We start from the raw sequence: 11,240 nt of genomic DNA, 5'->3' as shown, positions 1-11,240 counted from the left end.
GTGAACGGGGAGCTCGGTTCTTCTACTTCCCCATGAACTAGGCCTTTCCTATAGCAGGTGCCTTTTATCTTGAGTAGGGTTATGGCAGGCTTACTGAGGTCACTCTGTACGTGTTAGAGCCTTCCTTGCAGACCATGTCACTGTACACAAGTCACACATGCATGAGCCGGAAACAAACTGCTGTCCACCCATTTCCAGTCTTGGACGAATCTCATCCTAAAGAAGTACCCCAGTACTGAGGTATCTGCAATAGTTTGGTAATGTGCTGTACTGTAATTTTGAGTAATGTTATTCTATGCAATTTATTGTTCTCAGTATATCTATGCATGGTGTAGGTATAGCCAGGATTAATTATCCTGGCCCAGCCCTCCTAGGAGGTTGCTAGGTGATAGCTGGCTCCACCCCTTTTTCCAGAAAGTTCTAGTTAGTCTGAGGGAGATCTTGAAGGAAGGAAACAGGAGCAGGCTCTATGTGCTCCTCTCCTCATGCCTCCAGCTTCAAGAATCCAAAGACTAACAGATCTCTGTGGGAACATTTGTTTTGTTGAACCTGGTCTGGTTACTGACTCCTACTACACCACACGCTGGCCATTGCGTGGCATTGCATGCTACTAAACCTGCTGCCAGGCACTCATGCAACCACTAATATCAAGGGCACTCTAATAAAACATCAGACAGGAGCCCCAACTACAGGGAGTGTCCTAAGGGCAGAAAGGGTGCACCCTCCTTTTAACTGCATCAGCCATAGGGAGTGATGGCCTGGAAGAGACCACATCCTCAAGTCTGGGCTGTTCCGGCTCCTCAGGGGCTTGCTGAACTAGCACCTCCTTAGAGTTTCAGGCAGATTCTGAACCACTGTTCTGTGTTTATCAAGCATTGCTTTTGTATTTTAAAGGAGTTTTCCTAGATTTTGGCACTTTTATAACTAGAGCCTACTATGTGGTAATCATACTCACCTGCTCTATGCTGTGTTTTGTTTACTACCAGATGGGGTCACATGTGTTGCATCCAATAACTGGCATTAGCAGTAAAATGTTGCACATGATCCAGCAGTAGAAAGCCACTTTGTGACACTTCACTGCTGAGGCTGGTCATTGGCTGCAACTGTGCATGTGACCCTGTCCATACTGCCCAGCTGAAAGTAAACAAGCTGAGGATCAGAAGACCACCAAATAGAGCCAGGACATCAGACCGCAGCAGGGGGAGAAGGTGGGTATTAGGCCCCTTTCACACGAGCGAGTTTTCCGCGCGGGTGCAATGCGTGACGTGAACGAGCAGTGATTTTAACGCATCACTTGTGCGTTGCGTGAAAATCGCAGCATGTTCTGAATGGGGCTGTGTGAAAATCGCAAGCATCCGCAAGCAAGTGCGGATGCGGTGCGATTTTCACGCACGGTTGCTAGGAGACGATCGGGATGGGGACCCGATCATTATTATTTTCCCTTATAACATGGTTATAAGGGAAAGTAATAGCATTCTTAATACAGAATACATAGTACAATAGGGCTGGAGGGGTTACATTTTTTTTATAAATAATATAACTCACCTTAATCCACTTCTGTCTTCATCTTTGCTGTGCACAGGAAAAGGACCTTTGATGACGTCACTGCGCTCATCACATGATCCGTCACATGATCCATCACCATGGTAAAAGATCATGTGATGGACCATGTGATGCGCGCAGTGACGTCCCCAAAGGTCCTATTCCTGTGCACATCAAAGAAGAAGACAGAAGAGAAGCCGGGCTGCGTGATTAAGTGGATTAAGGTGAGTTATATTATTTTTTTATTTTTTTTAAACCCCTCCAGCCCTATTGTACTGTGCATTCTGTATTAAGAATGCTATTATTTTCCCTTATAACCATGTTATAAGGGAAAATAATAAAATCTACACAACACCAAACCCAAACCCGAACTTCTGTGAAGAAGTCCGGGTTCGGGTCTGGGTACCAAACATGCCGATTTTTCTCACGCGTGTGCAAAACGCATTACAATGTTTTGCACCCGCGCGGAAAAAAAGCAAACATGGAACGCAATCGCAGTGAAAACTGACTTGTTTTAGTGTAAAAATCACACCATTTTCCCTGAACGCATCCGGCCCCAATCCGCATACGCCCGTGTGAAAGGGGCTTTAGTGTTGCGCAAGCATGCTCGGCCGAACTACTGTTCGGCTCGAGCATCGCTATGCTCGGCACATGGCGGTACTCCGCCGAGTACCGCATGTGCTCGAGCACCATGCTCGAATCTCCTTCCCGCACGTTTCGCGGCTGCTATGCAGCCAATAAACATGCAGGTAAGTACTGCCTTCACTGTAATGCCAGTAGCCATGTTGGCTACTGGCATTACAGTGATTGGCTGGCCGGAACACGTCACCGGGTGCTATATATCACCCGATGACGCATGTTCAGCTCATTTGTAGTCAGGAATAGCTGCGCTTCGGAAGGGACAGAGAGTGTAGGGAGTCTGATTGCAATTGATTCAGTAGAAAAACGTTTCAAAGACCCAAAAGTCCTTTTAAGGAATATTGTGTGTGGTGGCAGGCTTGCAGTATTTTATAGCTACAGTACAATTTTTTTTCCCAGCATTTACAATAATTTTTCTATAGAGGGTGTCTGCAGTGACTAGTGACATCTGTCCAATACCTTCTGTGTGTCAGGGCCAGAGATTGGAGAAATATAAGTTAAAATTAATATATTTTTTTCATCATTTTCAATAATTTTCATATAGAGGTTGTCTGCAGTGACTAGTGACATCTGTCCAATACCTTCTGTGTGCCAGTGCCAGAGATTGGATAAATATAACTGAAAAATACTATATTTTTTCCATTATTTTCAATGATTTTCATATAGAGGTTGTCTGCAGTGACTAGTAACATCTGTCCAATACCTTCTGTGTGTCAGGGGCAGAGATTGTAGAAATATAACTGAAAATTACTATATTTTTTCCATAATTTTCAATAATTTTCATATAGAGGGTGTCTGCAGTGTCTAGTGACATCTGTCCAATACCTTCTGTGTGTTAGGGCCAGAGATTGGAGCTATATAACTAAAATCTATTTTCCTTTTTCCATACTTTTAGGTACTTTTTCCATATATTGCGCTTGCTGTGAACTGTGACATCCGTGCCACATCTTGTGTGTCAAGCGTGCATATAACATTTAATATGCACAAGGCGAGCAGTAAGACACGGGGAAGTGTCCATGATGCTTATGGTTTACGCAGAGGCCGTAATCCACGATACCTAGCTTCATGTTCCAGTTTGCAGGATGTCGCAGGACAAAACTCTTGAAGTCAGACCAGTGTGACCAGGTGGTCGGTTGGATTACAGCAGATAATGCTTCCAGTCGGTTAAGCAGCACCCTGTCTTCAACCAAATCCAGTCTCAGTAGCCAAGAGTCTGGCCAACACAATCCTCACCATGATGACACACTGGGTAAACGTTGTGGAGTCCGTTAGCAAGTAGGTTGCTGGCACCAGACTTGCCCTCCAATAGATCCTCATTAACGGAAAGTGTACTCATTCCAATAACAGGGCCGCTTAGGACTGCTGTATTGGTTATTTATCGTCACTACCTCCCCGTGTCGGGAGTGGGTAATTGCCGCGCGCCTGCTGCCTTCCTTGGATGCTTGTGCTTTAAAGGGAACCTGTCACCTGGATTTTGTGTATAGAGCTGAGGACATGGGTTGCTAGATGGCCGCTAGCACATCCGCAGTATCCAGTCCCCATAGCTCTGTGTGCTTTTATTGTGTATAAAAACCGATTTGATACATATGCAAATTAACCTGAGATGAGTCAGAGCTTGAAAATATGACTCTTCTCTGGTTACACAAGTAAGATATGACTCTTTTATGTTAATTTGCATATGTATCAAATCAGTTTTTTTTAACACAATAAAAGCACACAGAGCTATGGGGACTGGGTATTGCAGATGTGCTAGTGGCCATCCAGCAACCCATGTCCTCAGCTCTATACCCCAAATCCAGGTGACAGGTTCCCTTTAATAACTTCACCCACCCTCTCTGGGTGGTTCACAATTAGGAAAAAAAAGGGGCAAGGCAACAACACCCAATCAGATTTCAGCCATTGACCTCTCCTGGATGTGGTATCCCTTTCTCAAGCTCCCTCTCCGGCATCGAACCCTGATTCCCCGTTACCCGTGATCACCATGGTAGGTGCAGAAAAAAACATCTAAAGTTTATGGGGCAAACATCCAAATGGATCGTCACGGGAACGTGCGATTGCCTAGAAGTTATCTAGAGTCAACAAAGCGGCAGCAGGCCCTCACTTACAAGTCCAGTCTCAGTAGCCAAGAGTCTGGTCAACATAATCCTCACCATGACGGCACACTGGGTGAACGTAGTGGAGGCCGGGAGAAAGTTGGCTGCTGGCACCAGACTTGCCCTCCAATAGATCCTCGTTAACGGAAAGTGTACTCATTCCAATAACAGGGCCGCTTAGGAGTGCTGTATTGTTATTTATCGTCACTACCTCCCCGAGTCGGGAGTGGGTAATTGCCGCGCCTGTTGCCTTCCTTGGATGCTTGTGCTTTAATAACTTGACCTACCCTCTCTGGGTGGTTCACAATTAGGAAAAAAATGGGGCAAGGCAATTTCAGCCATTGACCTCCCTTGGATGGCCAGCCACAGATCCCCCCCCCATAACGGTAGCCCTTTCTCAGGCTCACTCTCCGGCATCGAACCCTGATTCCCCGTTACCCGTGATCAACATGGCAGGCGCAGAAAAGAACATCTAAAGTTGATGGCGCAGACATCCAAATGGATTGTCGCCATCACGGGGACATGCAATCGACCAGAGGTTATCTAAAGTCACCAATGCGGCAGCAGGCCCTCGCCCCTAATGTTTTAGATCAGGCACCCTCAAACTGCGGCCCTCCAGCTGTTGTAAAACTACAACTCCCACAATGCCCTGCTGTAGGCTGATACCTGTAGGCTGTTTGGGCATGCGGGAGTTGTAGTTTTGCAACAGCTGGAGGGCCGCCGTTTGAGGGTGCCTGTTTTAGATGGTCAGATCAGCAGGCCCTTGCTCCAAATGTTTTTTGAGGGTCACCAGCAGGCCATCAATCCTAATTTTTCAAGGGTGTGTATGATGCCCTCCTTCATGTGTAACAAAGGGTGATTTTAGAGTGCCGGTTCCTTGTGATTTTTGGCAGCCCTTTCACTTAGTGCATAGGCTTTATGAGTGTAGTAGTCCCACTACCTGAACTATTGTACCACAATGTGAATGAGGCCCTCCATTATGTGATATACAGGTTTGTATCTGAGTACCTCTTCCTTGTAATTTTTGGCAGCACTTTATATACAAGTAAATATACAGGAAAGAATGCTTCTTAACAATTTTTCTCTAAAATTGATTATTTTTTTCCGGTTTTGTGCATATTATTGTCAGTCTGCAAAAGTGGCGTACTGTTCGGACGTGGAGAAGAGGAGAGAAAAAAGGAGGGGGGGTTAATCTCTATTCTTCCCAAGGGAAGTTTTGAGAGTTTCCAGCGGGGCGCCAGAGGAAGGATTTGAAAACTGTGTTTGTATTTGGATATACAGACACAGTATATGTTGGATATACAAAGAGATGTTATATATTTCAGTATTTTTGATATTGTAGGGATATTAGGCAGCCAGGGGTAAACAAACCATCAGGGGAGGTCCCCTAATGGAGAGGATATAGGCACAGAAGGTAGAGCAAAACGTTTTTTACCCCTATGCACGGCGCCACCATCCCTTGGATCAGCAATATATACAGAAGATAAAAGTAATTTGTTTTTTCAGATAAATTCAGAGTTTTTTTGTGTGTTTAAAATTCAAATTACAAGTTACTGGCATATATATTCTCATCGGTTCAGGTAGTGGTTATGATGTCATGTAAAATATATATTAGATATACTATATATATTAAAAATGCTGTATATATTAAAAACAATTTTCAATTTTCACTCACTTCACCCAGGAGGTACCGGATGGGATAATCACAAAACACCCACCGGATCACCTCCTGCGCCTGGGTCGCCTATAAGATCCCACGGAATGACAGCAGTCCAGTCGAGCTTCTTGTCAATCGACTTTTATTCAAACCACAGGGTAGGGTGAAGGTATCTTGCTCTACGCGTTTCGGGGTATACAGGACCCCTTCATCAGGAGCATATGCTCCTGATGAAGGGGTCCTGTATACCTCGAAACGCGTAGAGCAAGATACCTTCACCCTACCCTGTGGTTTGAATAAAAGTCGATTGACAAGAAGCTCGACTGGACTGCTGTCATTCCGTGGGATCTTATAGGCGACCCAGGCGCAGGAGGTGATCCGGTGGGTGTTTTGTGATTATCCCATCCGGTACCTCCTGGGTGAAGTGAGTGAAAATTGAAAATTGTTTTTAATATATACAGCATTTTTAATATATATAGTATATCTAATATATATTTTACATGACATCATAACCACTACCTGAACCGATGAGAATATATATGCCAGTAACTTGTAATTTGAATTTTAAACACACAAAAAAACTCTGAATTTATCTGAAAAAACAAATTACTTTTATCTTCTGTATATATTGCTGATCCAAGGGATGGTGGCGCCGTGCATAGGGGTAAAAAACGTTTTGCTCTACCTTCTGTACTGTTCGGACAACATGGTTCCCAGCAACGAGCTGGGAGTCCAAGATGCATCGAGACATCCTCCCCATGCTGTTCCCAAACCATTTTGGTGGTGTTTCCATCAATTTCTGACCTTTATCTATGAACCAGGCACCCTCTCCTCTTCAGAGCAGGGGGTGCCTGGCTTAATGCTCGGGTTCTCCAATAGACTTCCATTATACTCGGGTTTGCTCGGCAGAGCACCCAAGCATCCCGATGCGTTCGGCCAGAGCACCCAAGCACTTTGGTGCTCGATCATTACTAGAGGGTATGATTCTTTTATACCAAATCCTGAGAAACCCCCTTTAAGGCCTACTACTGTACTAGTATTCATGTGATTGAGAGGTTTATGAAAAATATTACTTCATTGGAGTTTGCTTTAATTTATGAGTCATATGACAAATTTATGTAAAGTTAACTTTCTATTAGGGAACTGCATCACTGCCAAATTTCTAAAAGCTGTATTCAGGTGGACAGTGTAGCAGACTGCAAGCACATAAGTGTGGACAGTTACATTTTATGGGGTTGTTTTGGCATCATTTAGAAAGGTCCGGTTGAAACATCTCTCCATGTCTGCCACTGTCTCGTTCGTACTGTGCTGAGGCATCCATATGTAAAACATAGCAGACTGAAATGCAGTGCAAAATCTATATACGGTATAAGGGTACTTTCACAGAAGCGTTAGAAGAATCCGGCAGGCAGTTCCGTTGCTGGAACTGCCTGCCTTATCCGGAAATCCGTATGCAAACGGATATCTTTTTTTTCCAGATTCAGATCCATTAGACTTATGCATTGAGATACCGGATCCGTCTTTCCGATATCATCCGAAATAACGGATCCGGTATTTAATTTTTACAAAGCTACAAAGAACTGCTCATGCGTAGAATGGAGAACCGGATCCGGTAATGGGGCAATTTCCAGAACACTTGGTACCGGATCCGGCATGAATACATTTCAATGGAAATTAATGCTGGATCCGGCAAGTGCAGTAGTGTTCCAGGATTTTGGCCGGAAAAAAATACCGCAGCAGTATTTTGGCCGGTCAAATACCGTACAAGGGACGGAACGGAAGACATCCGTATGCATACTGAACGGATTGCTTTCCATTCAGAATGCATTGGGACAAAACTGCGTTTTTTTCCGGTATTGAGACCCTTTACCGGATTTCAATACCGGAAAAGAATAATGCTAGTGTGAAAGTACCCTAAGGCCTCTTTCACACGAGCGTGACGGATTAGGTCTGGATGCGTTCAGGGAAAATCATGCAATTTTGCTTGCGAGTGCTGTCCATTTTGTATGCGATTGCGTTGCGTTATTGCGTTTTTTCCGCGCGTGAAAAAAAAGTGAACCATTCTCTAGATTCACCTTTACTGCCAACATATATCAAAACCCCTAGCATACATTATTTATGTGGAAAGCTCCATTTTTTGTGGGAGTTTTTGTTGTGTGACTGGTTTGTGTGTTGGGTGATAGGTTTTTATTTTATAAGAATACATTTTTATTTTAACACGGTATGTGAAATATGTACTAATACCTCATTACTGTATAGATTAAATGTAAGCACTATTTTAAATGTATGCCAGTATCACTAACATAATTAATAACGTTGTAGTTGGCCTCTTTATCAATCAATTATCAGCAACTATCATCATTACATGTGTCATTTCACTAAACTCCAACTGTATTGTCTAGAGACTCTAGACTATCGTGTGCATAATTTACATTAAAATGTTTTTAAGTTACCGTATTTTTCGCCCCATAAGACGCACTTTTTGCCCCCCAAAAGTGGGGGGAAAATGCCCCTGCGTCTTATGGAGTGAATGCTGCCATTTTACATCGCTGTCTGCGATGCTGCATGATCGCAGACTGCGATGTATTATCTGCAGGGGGGAGGGAGGAGGGGCCGGTGTCATGCAAATGCGGCGGGGCCGGTGCTGTCACTGTACTCCGGCCCCGCGGCTCACTCACTGCTTTATTGCTTAAACCTTTTAGAATAATAACTTTAATTGACGTTCCGATCCCCAGCCCCATCTGTACTACTTACTAAATGTCCTGTAGCAGGCAGAGCAGGGCGGGCGGCCGGCCGTAACTCACTGACGTCACGTGCCTGCGCCGCATACTTTATGAATGAAGTAGGCGGCGCAGGCACGTGACGTCAGTGAGTTACGGCTGGCCGCCCGCCGTGCTCTGCCTGCTACAGGACATTTAGTAAGTAGTACAGATGGGGCTGGGGATCGGAACGTCAATTAAAGTTATTATTATAAAAGGTTTAAGCAATAAAGCAGTGAGTGAGCGGCTGGGCAGGAGTATAGTGAGCGCACCGGCCCTGCCGCATTTGCATGACACCGGCCCCTCCTCCCTCCCACAGGTTTAGCTATGGTATATTAGGGCATCTGTGGATGCCACTATTATGGGGTGGGGAATCTGTGGGTGACACATATATAGCAGTGCCATCCACAGATCCACCCACCATAACAGTGCCAGCCACAGATCCCCCTCCATAACAGTGCCATCCACAGATCACCCCCCCATAACGGTGCCATCCACAGATCCCCCCATAACAGTGCCATCCACAGATCCCCCATAACAGTGCCATCCACAGATCCCCCCATAACAGTGCCATCCCCAGATCCCCTCCATAACAGTGCGTCATCCACAGATCACCCATAATAGTGTCATGAACAGATTACCATTAGTTCAAAACCCACCAAAAGCACACCTTTTGGTTCAAAAAAATTTTTTTTCCTATTTTCCTCCTCAAAAACCTAGGTGCGTCTTATAGGGCGAAAAATACGGTACTTTTGAAGATATGTATTAAAAATTCCCAAATTTTGACTAAAGTCATTCAATTGGTTGATATTGTTTTTAACGAAATTAATATGCATGTGTGTAAAATTAATTATAAATCATGTTTATATAGTTATGTGTATTTAGGTTCTATTAATTTATAGGAAACGTGTACAATTAATAATGTGTTCTATGTGTTTGTGCTACATAAATATAATTATTTAATGTGTAGAATAAAGACCACAATCAAATAAATGAAAACAAAACTGTTTATTTTGGCGCAGAGTACTCAATGGATTTTAGTTGCAAAAAAATAACATAAACAATAAATAGAGATAAAAAATTTAAGATTCAAAAAACGGCTGGGTGAGCCTGGCGGGGGCTGAAAATGTGAGCCATGGTAGGTGCTTTGGGAAGGAGGGACAGAGTGCTGGGATGGGGCAGCTTGGGAGGAGGAGAAGGGGCCAGGCTGGCCATATGAAGGCTCGCCATACGGTTGGCTGTATGGCCTACTTTGTGGCCCATAATGTTCCCTAATTGTAGGGTTTTTGGGCGGCCCCTGTGGAACCTGGGAAATTGGCCAGGGGCCAGACATGTGCCCATGGGTGCACCAATTTTCCAGGGCCAAAAATATTTCTGACGGACAGTGGCGTGCCCAGGGTGTTTGGCACCCGGGGCGGGTCTTTTTTCTGGCACCCCCCCAATACTTGACCACATACCTCTTACATCCAGGGACATCTCCTGTCATGTAGACCTTCTCTTTCCTCTTCTTCTCCGTTAGACCGCCATGAGAAATTCTTTCAGCCACATCTCGTCTCTACAGAGTTTGTAGCACAGACAAGTTAGATTTCTAAATTTTTCCATCAACCTCCCCATCCTGGTGTGCCCACAGTGTCATCCTGCTGCCAAAAGTGCTGTCAAAAATGAAAGGTGGAATCTGATTGGCTGCTATGGGCAACTAAGCCAGTCCTACTTTACACCAGCTTGATAAATTACCCCAAATGTCTCTATAGTGGCCACAGCAGTTATAATGTCCCCTAGAGTGCCCCCAGTAATAATAACACCCTATATTGTGCTCCAGGCAATAATCCCTGTATAGTGTCCCCAGAAATAATAGAATTGCCCCTACAGTGCCTCCCCAATAGCAAGGCCCTTCATGCTGCCCCCACATAGAAATTTCCCCCACACAGTAATTCCCCCCACACTGCCCCCAGACAGTAATTTCCCCCACACAGTAATTTCCCCCACCCTTCCCCCACACAGTAATTTCCCCCACACTGCCCGCATATACTAATTTGCCCCACACAGTATTTTCCACCACACTGCCCCCATACAGTAATTTCCCCCACACTGCCCCGCACACAGTAGTTTCCCCCATACTGCCCCACACAGTAGTTTCCCCCACACTGCCCCCATACAGTGGTTCCCCCACACATTTGCCCCATACAGTAGTTCCCCCCACACTGCCCCCATACAGTGGTGTCCCCCACACTGCCCCCCACACAGTAGTTTCCCCCACACTGCCCCCCACACAGTAGTTTCCTCCACACTGCCCCCCACACAGTAGTTTCCTCCACATTGCCCATATAGTAATTTTCCCCCACATAGTAATCCCACCCATAATTATTGCCCCCACATAGTAATCCCTCCCATAATAATTTTCCCCACACAGTATCCCACCATATTTCCCCCCCACATGTACTCCTGTGTGCACCCCCCTCATGTCCCCCAAAGTTGGCACATAAAATAAAAAAAAGATTAAAAAAAATAAAAGATAAATACTCACCTGCGCTTGCTCGCAGAGTCCTGGCA

The sequence above is a fragment of the Bufo bufo genome, chromosome 4 (assembly GCF_905171765.1).
Source record: "Bufo bufo chromosome 4, aBufBuf1.1, whole genome shotgun sequence".
NCBI classification, from domain to species: domain Eukaryota; kingdom Metazoa; phylum Chordata; class Amphibia; order Anura; family Bufonidae; genus Bufo; species Bufo bufo.
Note: the sequence above shows the minus strand (reverse complement) of the source record.